We start from the raw sequence: 13,276 nt of genomic DNA, 5'->3' as shown, positions 1-13,276 counted from the left end.
ACCATTTTAACAATATTGATTCTTCCAACTAATGAGCACGGAATATTTTTCCATTTGTTTGCATCACCTATGATTTCTTTTAGCAGTGTTTTGTAATTTTCCTTTTAGAGATTTTTTCACCTCCTTGGTTAGCTGTATTTCTAGTTATTTTATTCTTATTGTGGCTATTATGAATGGGATTGCATTCTTGATTTGGCTCTCAGCTTGAATACTATTGATGTATAGAAATGCCACTAATTTTTGTACATTGATTTTGTATACTGAAACTTTACTGAAGTTGTTTATCAGTTCCAGATTTTTTTCAGAACTGATAAACTTTAGGTTTTTTTGATATAGGATTATATCATTCATGAAGAGAGATAGTTTGACTTTATTTCCTATTTGGATACTTTTATTTCTTTCTCTTGCTTGATTGCTCTGGCTAGCACTTCCAGTACTGTGTTGAGTAGGAGTGCTGAGAGTTGGCACCCTTGTTTCGTTCCAGTTCTCAAGGGGAATGCTTCCTGCTTTTGCCCACTCAGTATGATATTGGCTATGGGTTTGTCATAAATGGCTCTTATTATACTGAGGTATTTTCCACTGATGCCTTGTTTCTAGGATGTTTTTATCATGAAGGGAAGATGGATTTTATTGGAAGCTTTTTCTGCATCCATTGAGATGATAATATGGTTTTTATTTTCGATTCTGTTTATGTGGTGAATTGTGTTTATTCTTTTGTGTTTGTTGAACCAACCTCGTATCCCAGGAATGATGCTTACTTTATCATGGCAAATTAACTGATATCTTGTTGGATTTGGTTTGCAGTATTTGGTTGAGGATTTTTGTGCCTATGTTCATCAGGTATGTTGGCCTTTAGTTTTCTGTTTTCATTGTGTCTTTGCCATGTTTTGGTATCAGGATGATGTTGGCTTTGTAGAATGAGTTGGGAAGGAGACCCTCCTCTTTGTTTTTTTGGAATAGTTTTAGTAGAATTGGTACCAGCTCTTCTTTGTACATCTTGTAGAATTTGGCTGTGAATCCATCTGGTCAGGGACACTTTTTGATTGGTAGGTTTTTTGTTATTGCTTCAATTTCAGAACTTAATACTGATCTGTTCAGTGTTTCAATTTCTTCCTGATTCAATCTTGAGAAATTTTATGTTTCCAGGAATTTGTGCATGTCCTCTAGATTTTCTACTTTGTGTCAGTAGAGGTGTTTATAATAGTTTCTGAAGATCTTTTGTACTTCTGTGGGATTGGTTGTAATGTCACCTTTGTTGTTTCTGATTGTGCTTATTTGAATCTTCTGTTTTTCCTTTGTTAACCTAGCTAGCAGTCTATTAATCTTGTTCATTTTTTCAAAGAACAAGTTTTTGGGTTCATTGCCTTTTTTTTTTGAGATGGAGTCTCGCTCTGTTGCCCAGGCTGGAGTGCAGTGGCATGATCTCGGCTCACTGCAAGCTCCGCCTCCCGGGTTCATGCCATTCTCCTTCCTCAGCCTCCTGAGTAGCTGGGACTACAGGTGCATGCCACCATGCCTGGCTAAATTTTTGTATTTTTAGTAGAGATGGGGTTTCCGTGTTAGCCAGGATGGTCTCGATATCCTGACCTGGTGATCTGCGTGCCTCGGCCTCCCAAAGTGCTGGGATTACATGTGTGAGCCACCACGCTCGGCCAGTTTCATTGATTTTTTATATGGACTTTTGGGTCTCAGTTTCATTCAGTTCTGCTTTGATTTTATTTATTTCTTTTCTTCTGCCAGCTTTGGGGTTAGTTTGTACTTTTTTTCCTAGTTACTCTAGGTGTGATGTTAGATTGTGAATTTGAGATCTTCCTAACTTTTTGAGGTAGGTGTTTAGCACTATAAACTTCTCTCTTAACACTGCTTTTGCTGTACCGAAGATATTTTGGTATGCTGTGTCTGTGTTTTCACTTATCTCAAAGAATTTTTAAATATCTGCCTTAATTTCATTGTTTACCTAACAGCATTCTTGTAAGCCTCCTTGCTGCTCGCTGCATTTCCAGTTGCCTCCTCAGGTGTGTAAGCCTGAGCCGGTACTGTCTGTGCCAGATGATCTGGAAGCCAGCCCCATGGATCTGTACTTGAGTGCTGCTGTACTTCAGCCTACTGAGAGTTACCTCTATATTTCAGCGATAACTGGGATACTGTGGGTGACAGTATGAAGCTCCCTCCTTCACCCTTTCTTTTTGGTCCTTTGCTAACCCTTGAAGATTACTCAAAGAAATTGCTGAAGGCCCAGTGGATATCTTGGGCCAGATGTGGATGGTGGGAGATGGGTACAGATCCCAGGGATCTCAAAATTCTGAGGAAATCTCTGCACTAGTGCCTCAAAGTGGATTGGGTACTGAAAATGGGAAATCAGAACCCACTTCTATTAGTTGATAGTTTGTTTTGGGAATCATTCGACTTTAGTAGATTTGCATTTCTCATTCTAGACCAATGACAAGTTCTGAAATTAAGGCAGGAATAAATAGCCCACCATAATTTCAGGTTATCCTATCTTTAAAATATCCTCCCATATATTGCTTTTCCAGTTATGATCTGTTTTTTCTGCTCCACATTCCAGCATAATTTCCCATAACATAAATATTTGTTATTTCTACTTCCCTTTTTTCCCCTTTTCTACTCTAATTGAGCCTCTGTTTCCTTTATTCTATTATAACTACTTTTGTCCAGGTCACAGATTTTTTCCAACCAAAAAAAAAAATGAAAAACAAAAAAAAGCCCAGGACCAGATAGATTCATAAGTGAATTCTACTAGAGGTACAAAGAGAAGCTGGTGCCATTTCTACTGAAACTATTCCAAAAAATTGAATTGAATAGGAGGGATTCCTCCTTAACTCATTCTATGAGGCCAGCATCATCCTTGTAATATTTTTGGACTGTGGTTGGCTGCAGGTAACTGAAATCACAGAAAATGAAACCATGAGTAAGGGAGACTGCTGTCTTCTAATATTTTTCAGGGATGACTAAGGAACACGTGAAGGTTTAACTAAAGCAGAGCTAAAAGATCACTGACCCATCCTTGGGGGCTAATGACTGGCCAAGAGACCATAATGTCAAACATTCAAGAGAGAGGAAAACCTCTTTTATGTAATTTGTTGGCTGTTGCTTTATAGTTCTGCTTTATACGTTGATAGTGGTTTCATAGAAGACTTTGAGAGGAATTTTCAAGTTTCACAAATGATTCCATTTTATGTTGGAAACATGAGGGATGAAGCAGATGAGTGAGTAATACAAACACAATAACACCAAAATTTCCTGTTTTCAGTCTCAATCTTGGCATAGATATGAGGTACAGCTATTCATCTTTGATTCTATCTATAGCAGTCCTCCTAAAAACAACTATGGAAAGACACATTTTTCTGAAAAGTAGCAAAATAAGAACCAAAGACACACAATAAGAACAGCCTTATTTAGAATCAGGTAACAGTGAATCTTAAGTTATTCAGGCCTTAAAATATTACATGGGTCAGAGATGTGAGGGTTATACAAGAAAAATCAAAGCAGTAGTTTTGGCTTGATTGCCCTTGTAGTCTGTGGCTCAGTGGACTTCTAACCCTATTTAATCTTTTGAGGAGCTCACTGAGTTTTGTTTTTGTTTTCTTTTGACTTTGAACTTATCTGATTGCGTGGCAGCATTTGTTAAATATAATATTTGAAAATAAAACAATAAGCCTCCAGGCTTCCTTCCCTAAGGGGAAATTGCTTCCCCAGCTAAAGTTTTAAAACCTCCAACTAGCCTTCAGCCTGGGGTTCCATGTCAATTGCTGCCCATTATAACCTCCTGAGATGTTAGAAGCCTTTTCTCTTATTAGATATATGACATTTACCTACAATCCTCTCCATGGCGTATTGAATAGCAAATTCTTTCCCCTCTAGGGCTCTGATTTTTAAAAAGGGCAACCAGGGAAAATTTCTTAGGGACAGATTGCATTGTACCCATTTGGGTTATCTTCAAGTACTTGTGGATCTCAGACATACTACTTCCTTTCACTGGTGGAGATATCCACAAGAAGCATGAAGTTTTGATTTGTTGCCTTCTCCACTCAGAGGAACAAAAAGCTTTATTGAAACTTTGGATTCCATGAAGGGGAATCCAATGAACCTTTGGGGCAAGGCCCGTTTAATAATGTGCTGCCTTGGCATGATTTCACCCCTTCCACATCTCCTGCTAGAATTTCTTTAGATACACTCAAAGAGAGAATACTCTCTTCACTTTTGAAAGTTGCCTTGCTAATCAATAATCATCCTGACGTACACCCATCTGTTTTTAGAAACCACTTTTCCCCATCACATCCTTCCCCACTCCACTGTCTGTCTTCTCCTGTTGACAGTCCTGGAGACCCTTCCCTTGGCTGTCCCAGAGTGACTCTCATTCTGCCGAATTATTCCTGTACATCCATCTGTTACCATCAGCCGGTATCAGGCTGCCTATCTCATATGGCAAGAGATCTTTTCCTTGGGTTAGTGTCTAGGTGGCAGCAAGCTGTTTGCTCTCCTTGCAAAGAAGTGTGGTGCTTTTGGATGCTGGGACTTGCTTTTAATGATTTTTTAAAAAAGCTTTATTCTCCATACCGTGGGTAGAATTAATCATTCTGGGGGGCCTGATAGGGGCCCATCTGGAGCTACTCAGCTGTAGAAGGATTACAGCCCATAGGACATGCTTTGAACGATGGCAGTATTAATTTAAGTGGGAAAATTCTTAGCTAATTCATGAACAGAATTTGGTGGGATTGAGTCGTGGTTTCTAATAATGAAGATTGAACATTTCAGTGAATAATCTCTATTGAATTAATTACAGCTGTTCATATTTGGGTTTCGTCCAGTCTGTTCCTAACATGCTTTAAGTGCATCATCAAAGTGAAACGGCATGAAGATTGAAATTCGTTTTAGTGAATTTCTTTGTATAACAAAACAGCTTGTATATTTCACACCATTTTGTAGGCAGCAGCATTGCATGATAAGAAACACAAAGGGACCACGCACGATGGCTCACGCCTGTAATCCCAGCACTTTGGGAGGCCGAGGTGGGTGGATCACCTGAGGTCAGGAGTTCAAGACCAGCCTGGCCAGCATGGTGAAACCCTGTCTCTACTAAAAATACAAAAAATTAGCCAGGCGTGGTGACAAGCACCTGTAATCCCAGCTACTTGTGAGGCTGAGGCAGGAAAATCTCTTGAACCCAGGAGGTGGAGGTTGCAGTGACAGGAGAATCGCTTGAGCCCAGGAGGTGGAGGTTGCAGTATGCTGAGATCATGCCATTGCACTCCAGACCAGGCAAGAAGAGTGAGACTCCGTCTCAAAAAAAAAAGGAAAAAAGGAAAAACAAATACACAAAGGAAGAATTTCTCGCATGCTGTTATAAAATTTAGATTATCATTTCTACTTAAAGCTGTCATTATTGATGAGAAGATAGATTATTCCAGGATGTAGCTGAATGCCTTACCATCACCCCAAGACACAGTCAGGAGATAATGGTTCAGTAAATGACATAACCAGTGGAGATGTTTTCTGAGGGAATGTAAGAATTCCCCATGTAGGTACTTCAGGGAGATAGCTAACTCAGTTTTAGTGTTTTTCTTCTGTGACAGGTCACACTGTACAGCAGTCTAAAATAGCATGGATTTAGAACCAGCATGCCATGTCATAGATTCTCATCAAATTTACTCTTTAGTTTTTTTAAAAGCAGCATCCCCAAAGACTAAAAGTTCTTGGAGAAGCTCAAGAGTCATATGTTTCTATGTACCACAGAAAGAAAGCGGTACAACCCAGGATGGATTAAGATGTATAAATAATAATAAGAAGCTATTACCAAATTACCAATATGCATTTTGTTTACTTTGAGACTCACTTCAACCTTAAGATTGTTAACATTGCTTCATGAGCTGTAGATTTCTCATATGGAAAGCGTCATTTTGTAATTTAAAGTAATAATGCTTGAATAGCTGTCAGTCAAGAAGACAACTTGCTTGACACTTGGCCAAGTGTTGCACAGTTTTAATAGCCACCTACATAAAACATTTGGAAAATTGAATATTTTAAAAATTTATTATGAGTGAATAGAAATACCTGCTCTTCTGTCATGCTTCATTTGTGAGCAATGCCCTGGCTTTATTTGGGCATATTTCACAAGGTCTGTACTCTCAGAGTTTCCAGTTGCATCTACATTCCTGGTCACTGTCTTACAGGGGGTTTGGGGGAGTAGTTTAGGAGGAGAAGGGGAAGACTGGAGGAGATAGAGGAGGTGCTTCTCATAGCTCACCTCATCTCTTCTTTAGTAGCAATGTGGTGCAATGGCCTAAGCCTGGGCTTTGAAGTCACACAAGCCTGGTCTCCAGCTCTTTTCCTGCCAATCACTAGCTGTATATCCTTGGAAATGTTGTTCAATGTCCTGAGCCCCAGAATACTACTATTGCTCCTGAGCAATGCTTAAGGCATAGTTACGAGAGTTAAATGAGATAGCATATGGCAGGTGCCTAGCACAACTTCTAGCATGTGGTAGCCTACCAATAAATGCTAGTTTTACTTTCCCACTCCCCTTTATAACTTCCTTGAGACAGCTTTTTCCTTTGCTTCCTGATCTAGGAGAAGACTCTAAGCATGACTAGTTTAGCATAAAATTGTAGTATTTTAGTTCTTCATCTACTTCATTAAAATTACTCCTGAGCTTAAATTGCTAAATCCAGTGGACACATGTCAGTCTTTATCTCATTTAATCATTGTAACATTTAACTTTGAGAATTAAAAAAAAAAATCCCCTACTCTTAGAAAATGTCTGCCTCTTCTATAGTCATGGTAACAGCCACTAGAATAGGTTTTAAACTTTTAAATAAATCAATACTTTAAGCAGTAAATTCAATTTTGGTTTAGTTTCATATTTTTTTCTGGCAGTTTTAACTTTTGACAATTTTACATGTAAGGCTAAGGCTCAGCCAGGATAAACTGGTTCAGATGTTCTGGCTGCTTAGACCTGGTGCTTATTATTTATTTTTTTTATACCTCTCTCAGTATTTCTTCTCAGTCTTTGCTTGCTCCTCATTCTACTTTTGCCTTCTTAAATCTTGACGTTCTTTAGGCTTTTGTCTGTGGCTCCTCTAGTTCCTCACTCTCTTGATGACCTCTTCCACTTTAGCAGGTTTAGCTGTGACCTTAATGAGTCCCAAATCGATATCTCTAGTTAGAAATGTTTTTACTTACTTACAGGTTTGTTTGCCCACTAGATAGTTAAACAGGATGTTGCACAGGTACTTCAGACATGACATTTCTCACAATGAAATTCATATTCACACTCAAATCTGCTACTTTTATATCCTGTGGCCCAGTAATCCAAACCAAAACCTAATTGGCTGTCCCACACCATTCCTACAGCAAAGTTAAATGATTTTTTTTTCTTCTGCGTGTTTATGTATTTCCCTTCTGTTTTCAGGTCCCATTCCATCTTTTGCTTGAATTATTGCAACAACTCCCTAAATAATTTCTGTAACTCTAGTCTTGTCCCTTTTCAAAACCCCACGCTGGTCAGAGTAATATACATAATACTGTATCAATTTTGAATGCTGTGCTCACCTGCAAATAAAAGGAAACTCAACTAGTTGTGATTTAAGTAATAAAACATAATTTGTCTGGAGATATCAGTCCAGAGCTGGTACAGTGTTTCTGTGATACCATAAAGAAGTGGCTGTTTCTTTACTTCTGCTTCATTGTTGGATTTTTGCCCTCGCGCTTGGTGCTTCATGGTAGCAAGATGGCAGCAGCTACAATGCCATGTAGCATGTCTTACTTCAAAGACTTCATACCTAAAAGCCTTGTTAAATTCTGTTCTTTTTTCTAGGGAGACAAAGCTTTCAAGAGGGGGTTCCCAACAGATTTCCCCTGTTAAATCAAGTTTAGCCTAAAGCTGCCTCCTTAGCATATTTAAGTTCAGCCTGAAGGTTTTTCTGTACATTGTGAATGATAACAAGTGGAGGTGTAAACAGATCGTAGACTACATTTGTGCCAATCACTGAGGTTTGGCCAAGCAAATGTAGCCAACTGTTCAAACAATGTTCGTATAATGCAAATGCCAAGCTGTAACCAATCCAGCTATTTCTGTACATCACCTCCATTTTCTATACATTGCTTTCCTTTTTCTGTCCATAAATCTTCTGCCACGTGGCTGTGCTGGAGTCTCTGAGCCTACTTTGGCTCAGAAGGCTGCTCGTTCATTGCTCAATTAAACTCCTTTAAATTTAATTTGGCTGAAGTTTTTCTTTTATCACCCCTTATAGTTCATTGGCCAGAATTGGGTCAAAAAGCACTCTTAGCTGTAAGGTCTGTTAGTAAGTGAATGTCTCATTTTTTCAGCCTCCATTGTTGGAGGTGGGCAAGGAGGAAAGAGGGTGGGAATTGATGTTGAGTTGGCTAACTAGCAGTGCCCAACTCAAACTTTAAAACTGCTAAAACGACTTCCTATTGTCCATAGAACATCGTCCAAATTTCTTAGCATGGCATATAGGCCCCTTCATCAACTGGCCTCTCTTATATTTCCTATTATTTTTCTTTCACCTACTCTCCACTTTTGCAGAGCAGAAGGGAGGAGAATCTGAGAGATGAACCATATTACTTAGTGACAAAGCATTTAGCTAAAGGAATTGTTTAAATTGTTGCACTGAATAGGGCTTAAATTAATGTTTCTTTGTATTATCCATTGTGTAGACATATGTAAGGAAGATTAATAGAGAGAAAGATTATATAGAGAAAGAAGTTACATTTTCTTTGCACCTCTGAGTGCAGTGTAAATTTAGTATTTCACTAGAAAGAACATCAAAGGACATTAGGGAGGTTTGGATAATTAGAATAATTTGAGAAATTGCCTAATAAAATAGCTGATATCTTTGCAATTTAACATCTCAGTGAAGAGTGTTTAAAAATTTCTTCCAAAGACAAAGAATTATGTTTTTAACAAATTTGTCAATCAAAGTTTTGCCCCTAGGGAAACATATCTACCCATAGTCACCTTAATGTTTCTATAGTTTGTTTTTCATAACCATAGATGAGTTAATTAGATAGGTAACCATTGGCAGGTCAGAGATATGACACGCAGCTGTGATTGTAGTGGCAGCAAACCACCTTTGGGTTCAATGTCCATGCCTTTTTTTCAGTATAAAAGTTTTGCTAATCTTTAGTACCAACACCATTCTTTGATAAATGACCCAATATCTTATTACTTAAACATTACAGCAATGATGTTGCAGGGTATATCCTGTCCATTGATGACCTGCTGTGTTGGTAGAATTGGGCACTCTTCTCTGTGGAAGAATGTCCTTTGATGTGCAGCCTTATTGAATTCCTTTTTCAGTTGGCCCAGTCCTTTGATAACTCTATGCAAGTTTAAACTTCCACGTAATTATGGACTCTTTGCAATTTATTTCCACATTGATCTCTCAACCTGAACTGAATTTTCTAGTTTTCTATTACAATATCCATTAAAACTTAAATTGAACTGTTTGTTTTTATAATTTTATAATTGAGTTAGTTTTATTTCAAATTTTACTAAGTAATAAATGTATATTAATATATTATTAATAAAATGATTCAGCTTCAAAGAAGGTCAAGTGCTGAATATATAGTATCTAATAATAAAAACTGGTTTTCTTTTTTTTTTTTTTTTTACAATAAAAGTTCTCTTTGTGTCCTGAATATGTTTTATGTATAAACTAGAGGATAGGCCGGGCGCGGTGGCTCACGCCTGTAATCCCAGCACTTTGGGAGGCCGAGGCGGGCGGATCACGAGGTCAGGAGATCGAGACCATCCTGGCTAACACGGTGGAACTCCATCTCTACTAAAAATACAAAAAATTAGCCGGGTGTGGTAGCGGGCGCCTGTAGTCCCAGCTACTCGGGAGGCTGAGGCAGGAGAATGGCGTGAACCCGGGAGGCGGAGCTTGCAGTGAGCCGAGATCGCACCACTGCACTCCAGCCTGGGCGACAGAGCGAGACTCCGTCTCAAAAAAAAAAAAAAAAAAAAAAAACTAGAGGATATTGGTCATTGTATTAGTTTGTTCTCATGCAGCTATGAATACCTGAGAATGGGTAATTTAAAAAGGAAGTAGGTTGAATTGACTCACAGTTCTGCACGGCTGCAGAGGCCTCAGGACACTTACAATCATGGCAGAAGGCACCTCTTCACAGGGTGGCAGGAGAAAGAATGAGTGCCAAGCGAAGGGAGAAGCCCCTTATAAAACCTTCAGATCTTATGAGAACTCACTCACTATCACAAGAACAACATGAGGTTAACCGCCCCCATGATTCAATTACCCCTCACCGGGTCCCTCCCATGACATGTGGGAATTATGGGAACTCCAATTCAAGATGAGCTTTGGGTAGGGACACAGCCAAACCACATCATTCTCCCCCTGGCCCCTCCCAAATCTCATGTCCTCACATTTCAAAATGCAATCATGCACTTTTAACAGTCTCACAAAATCTTAACTCATTCCAGCATTAACTCAAAAGTCCAAGTCCAAAGTCTCATCTGAGACAAGGCAAGTCCCTTTCACCTATGAGCCTGTAAAATCAAAAGCAAGTTAGTTACTTCCTAGATACAATGGGGGTACTGGCACTTGTTAAATAGACCCATTCCAAATGGGAGAAGTTGGCCAAAATGAAGGGGCTATAGGTCCCATGCAAGTATGAAAGCCAGTAGGGCAGTCATTAAATCTTAAAGTTTCAAAATGATTTTATTTTACTCCCTGTCTAATATCCAGGTCATGCTGATGCAAGAGGTGGGCTCCCACAGCCTTGAGCAGCTCCAAACCTGTGGCTTTGAAAGGTACAGCCCCTTGCCTGGCTTCTTCATGGGCTGGCATTGACCGCCTGTGGCCTTTCCAGGTGCATGGTGCAAGCTGTTGGTGGATCTACCATTCTGGGGTCTGGAGGATGGTGGTTCTCTTCTCACAGCTCCACTAGTCAGTGCCCCAGTGGGGACTCTGTGTGGGGGCTCTGACCCTACATTTCCCTTCCACAGTGCCCTAGCAGAAGTTCTCCATGAGGGCTCCACCCCTGTAGCAAACTTCTGCCTGGATATCCAGGTGTTTCCATACACCCACTGAAATCTAGGCAGAGGTTCTTAAACCTCAATTCTTGACTTCTGTGCACCCACAGGCTCTACACCACGTGGAAGCTACCAGGCTTGGGGCTTGCACCTTCTGAAGCCATGGCCTGAGCTGTACCTTGGCCCCTTTTAGCCATGGCTGGAGCAGCCAAGATGCAGGGCACCAAGTCCTGAGGCTGCACACAGCATGTGGGGGGCCTTGTACCTGGCCCAGTGATATGGTTTGGCTGTGTCCCCACCTAAATGTCACCTTGAATTGTAATAATCCCCATGTGTTAAGGGTGGGGCCAGGTGAAGATAATTGAATCATGGGAGTGGTTTTCCCCATTCTGTTCTCATGGTAGTGAATAAATCTCATGAGATCTGATGGTTTTATAGCTGGGAGTTCCCCTGCACAAGGTTTCATTCCCCTGCACAAGGTTTCATTCCCCTGCACAAGCTTTCTTGCCTGCTGCCATGTGAGATGTGACTTTGTTCCTCCTTTGCCTTCTGCCATCATTGTGAGGCCTCCCATCCCTGTGGAACTGTGAGTCCATTAGGCTTATTTTTCTTTATAAATTACCCAATCTTGAGTATGTCTTTATTAGCAGTGTGAGAACAGACTAATACACCTAGGAAACCGTTTTCTCTCCTAGGCCTCCAGCCCTATGATGGGAGGAGCTTCCATGAAAGTCTTTGATATGCTCTGGAGACATTTTCCCCATTGTCTTGGTGATTAACATTTGGCTCCTCATTACTTATGCAAAATTCTGCAGCAGGCTTGAATTTCTTCCCAGAAAATGGGGTTTTCTTTTCTATCACATCATCAGTCTGCAAATTTTCCAAACTTTTATGCTTGGCTTTCTCTTGAATGCTTTGGTGCTTAGAAATTTCTTCTGCCAGATACCCTAAATCATCTTTCTCAAGTTCAAAGTTCCACAGATCTCTAGGACAAGGGCAAAATGCCATCTATCTTTTGCACAGCAAGAGTGACTGTTACTCCAGTTCCTCAAAAATTTCTCATCTCCATCTGAGACCATCTCAGCTTGGACTTTATTGTCCATATCACTATCAGCATTTTGGTCAAAGTCATTCAACAAGTCTCTGGGAAATTCCAAACGTTCCCACATCTTCCTGTCTTCTGAGCCCTCCAAGTCTCTGGGAAGTTCCAAACTTTCCCACATTTCCCTGCCTTCTGAGCCCTCCAAATTGTTGCAACCTTTGCTTTTTACCCAGTTCCAAAGTTACTTCCACCTTTTTGGGTAACCTTAGAGCAGCGCCCCACTGCCACTACCAATTTACTGTATCTGTCTGTTCTCATGCTGCTATAAAGAAATATCTGAGACTGCATAATTTATAAAGAAAAGAGGTTTAATTGACTCACAGTTCTCCATGGCTGGAGAGGCCTCAGGAAACTCACAGTCATGGTGAGGGCACTTCTTTACAGGGTGGCAGGAGAGAGAATGAATGCCAAACGAAGCTGGAACCCCCTTATAAAACTATTAGATGTTGAGAGAACTCACTCACTATCTCAAGAACAGCATGAGGGTAATCACCCTATGATTGAAGTATCTCCCATTGGGCCCCCTACCATGACACGTGGGGATTATGGGAGCTACAATTCAAGATGAGATTTGGGTTGGGACACAGCCAAACCATATCAGCCATGAAGCAAAGTTCTAAGCTAGTGTTGCCTAGGGATGTTTAATGGTATTATACAGAAGTATAAAGCATTATGCAAGTGGGAATCTGCTTTTCAGTTTGACTTTAAGCTAGAGACTTCACTCATCAAACAGGCTTTATATTTTCTGTTCCACTGTCAATGCAATGAAAAACTGATTCCACAAAGGGAAAGCAGCTGCCAAGGAGACTCAGAAACAGAATGTGCTTTTAAAGAGACAGAGCAACAACATTACAAAACCACTGTTGGAGTTAATAAAAAAAGAGCAAGGATTCTACATGATCAGAAATGCATGAGCTCCCAGCTCAGACGGTGAGGAACACAGTAAAGAAGACTCATTTGAGGGCAGACCTTGTGTTCTAAACATTGTTTAGAGCTCATCCCCAGATCATTGATGAAGAGGAAACAAAGAAGAGTATCAGAATCCCAGACATATCCCATTGAGTTGGTGTAAAACTGTAGGTATTGTGGCTAAACATTTTTTCGAACTCATCCCCAGATTATTGGTGAGGAGGAAAAAA

General features: G+C 40.1%; 1 long non-coding RNA gene across 2 annotated transcripts in view; it reads left to right on the top strand.

The window, feature by feature from the left end:
• LOC134810206 (uncharacterized) overlaps positions 1–13,276 on the top strand; it is a 396,797-nt gene that overhangs the window by 290,664 nt on the left and 92,857 nt on the right. The window lies entirely within an intron of this gene.

This window comes from Pan troglodytes, chromosome 5, assembly GCF_028858775.2.
Source record: "Pan troglodytes isolate AG18354 chromosome 5, NHGRI_mPanTro3-v2.0_pri, whole genome shotgun sequence".
Lineage (NCBI taxonomy): Eukaryota > Metazoa > Chordata > Mammalia > Primates > Hominidae > Pan > Pan troglodytes.
Note: the sequence above shows the minus strand (reverse complement) of the source record. Positions and strands in the feature narration are given on the sequence as shown.